The sequence below is a fragment of the Antechinus flavipes genome, chromosome 2, assembly GCF_016432865.1.
Source record: "Antechinus flavipes isolate AdamAnt ecotype Samford, QLD, Australia chromosome 2, AdamAnt_v2, whole genome shotgun sequence".
Classification (NCBI taxonomy): Eukaryota; Metazoa; Chordata; class Mammalia; order Dasyuromorphia; family Dasyuridae; genus Antechinus; species Antechinus flavipes.
Genome location: NC_067399.1, coordinates 81,894,268 through 81,897,132, shown reverse-complemented (window position 1 = coordinate 81,897,132; position 2,865 = coordinate 81,894,268). Strand labels below are relative to the sequence as shown.

The following is a 2,865-nucleotide window of genomic DNA, read 5'->3' as shown; positions in this document are numbered from 1 at the left end:
CACACACACACACACACACACAAACAAAACTGATTATTCTGCCCTCTTTGGGGATGGGGAAGAATGCTGCTCTGTTGCCTACTCACAGGACTCATGGAACTGTAGAGAAATGGAAGACAAATATAGCTGATCTTTTTTTTCCCCTTTGGTGATATTTTATGACTAGGGTGCCACCTATTAGGGCTTTCTCTTATATAACTTTTCAGAAATCCTAGGGAGGTATATTTTTTAATTATTATGTTCTCTACCATTGAAATATGCCATAGAATTCATGCTGGCCTTAGTTAATTTGTGAATAATTTTGATTTTCACTATCTTAATAGTGTGGCACATTAATTCAAGAGGATTTCTCTGGAACAGGTCTAGCAGCAAATGGCTCCCTCACTGCAGGGGTCTCTGAAACCTTAGGTATAATTTCTCTTATTTCAAATTGTGGTCTTTGGGCACTCTTGGTCATTGGTAACAGAACTACAAGAGAATCGCATAGGTAAATGGGAAACCCCCTTTCAAAAGACAGTTATCCATTTAAATTTAAGTTTATAATTTTTTGGGGAATTTTAAAAAATCTTGATGTCTTACTGGACTTCAATTAACAAACATTTATTAAGTGTTTACTATGTGCCAAAAATTGCTTTAAGTATTGGCAATACTTGGACAGATGGAAAAGTCTGCCCTCGAGAAGTTTATATTCTAATGGAGAAGGCAACATATATAGTTATATATAGTTAAATTCAAGTTGGCATTGGAGAAGGTACTAGTAGCTGGCCCTGGTCCTGGGTGGACCAGGAAAGATCCCCTTCTTTCAACAGTGGGTGGTATTTGATGCGAGCTGAAGGAAATTAGATATCCCAGGAGGCAGAGATGTAGACATGACATTCTTGAACCTGGAGATTGCTGGGATAAAGGCCCAGAGATGGAAGGTGATGTGTTAAGTGTAAAGAACAACAGGATAGTAGGCATGACATTCTTGAACCTGGAGATTGCTGGGATAAAGGCCCAGAGATGGAAGGTGATGTGTTAAGTGTAAAGAACAACAGGATAGCATACCTGCATCATGGAGGGAGGGGAGCAATATGCAAATAAATTGAAAAGGTAGGAAGGGACTTTGCTTTAAAGCAAATTTACTTTAAAGAAATTGGATCCTATAGGTAAAAGGAATTCTTTAGACTTAGTTTGGGTTGTGACATGGTTAGACATGCTTTAGGAAAGGCAGTTTGGAAGCTCTATTCCTTGGAATAGAGAAATAGGGTAGGGAGGTCAAATAATTATGGTAGCACAGAATAAATGTGACGAGTGGAATTAGGGTGCTGGCTACATTGAGTAAAGAGAAGGGAACGTGTCTGAGAGTTTTTGGCAAACGTTTGGATACGTGGATTGAAAGCATAAGGTTGCTCCAAAGGTTATGAATCTGAATGGTCAGGAAGATGATGGTATTCTTAATTTGGCCAGAGGACAGGTTTTGGGGTAAAGATCACAAATTTTTGTTTTAGATATGTGAACTCTTACCTCATGAACATGATGGGGCTGATCGAGCAGTGGAGACTGAAGCCAGAAGGAGAACCAAGAGAAGTGTGTTTAGTGGGATATTGAGGAGGTGTCTAAAAGGACGATGACCTTGGAGATAGCATTGAATGAATCACCTGGAATAATGATGTTGGAAGTGCGTTTACAGGTGGTTAAGATGAGAGGAGAAGCTCTGAGGACAGAATTTTTGACAACAGTTTGATATGGCAATCAAAAATGTTAAGGTGCTTACACCAAAGCAAGCACAATGTCTAGCACTAGGGAAGAGATAATACCCAACCCCTTCCCACCCTCCTGGAATATTGGAGTTTTGAGCACCGTGTTTTAGGAACAACACTGATAAAGGAGTGTTGAGAGGAGGGCAGTTGGTATGGCATTGTCAAGTTCAAGCCACGTGAGAATTGTTCAAAGCAACTGGGGATGTGTAGAGAAGAGTCAGAGTGGGGCAAGATAATTGTGTTAAGTCTTTTAGATAGTAGAGGCATCTGACCCTACAGGGCAAAAATAGGAACAAGGTAGAAGTCAGAGAAGAAAATGTAGTTTTGATATAAGGAAAACTGTCCAACAATCTACTTTTTGAATGGGAATTGCTGCTTCGAATGGTATTTGGATTCCTCCTTTTTTCCAGGTCTTCTATTGCAGGTCATAGGATCCCTTGCTGGATGTGTTGTAAAAGATTGTTCATGTTTAGGTTGGACAAAGTGGCTTCTGGGGGGACCCTTTAACTCTTGAACTGAGATTTTGCTTCTATAATCACTGCAAAAGCCATTTCTTCACAAAATCAATTCTTTTGTGAAATACTCATGTTTAGACTACTACTAGTCTGAGTGATTATTTTTCCTAAATAGATCTGTAGCTTCTCATTATCTAATTACCAAATAAATCGTTTTTGACTTCTTGAGTATCTGTTACTGAAGTTTACATCATTTCACCTATATCACCTGCCAGGTCCATTCAATAGAAAAAAGTGCCTATTATGCATCAGACACTGTACTTAATATAGGGGATATAAATAAGAAAAAGACAATATTCCTGCCCTCAAGGAGTTTATGGGGATAGATAAGATACAAACGAGAGCTGAAAAGCAGGAAGTGGAATGTCAACAGGAGTTCATTGAGTTAAAAAACCAATTCAAGCTGTAGATGGAGAATGGAGTTACTAAGAGCTCCCTGCACAGGAAGGCTTTGGGAGGTGTTTAGTGCCCCTCCTTCCAGCCCTCCTAAGGTGAGAAGAAAATCAGCCTAAGTTGACATTTTGGATGGTTAGTCTATAAGGAGCAGGATGGGAGAGAGGAGGGAGATTGTTCTATGGAGCAGCAGAGCTGCTGATGAAGAATGCCAC

General features: G+C 39.7%; 1 long non-coding RNA gene across 1 annotated transcript; it reads left to right on the top strand.

The window, feature by feature from the left end:
- Positions 1 to 2,425, top strand: LOC127547995 (uncharacterized). The gene is made up of 2 exons (XR_007950301.1): positions 1 to 920; positions 1,010 to 2,425. It is a non-coding gene; the product is annotated as an uncharacterized LOC127547995 (long non-coding RNA).
- Positions 2,426 to 2,865: the final 440 nt, after the last annotated feature.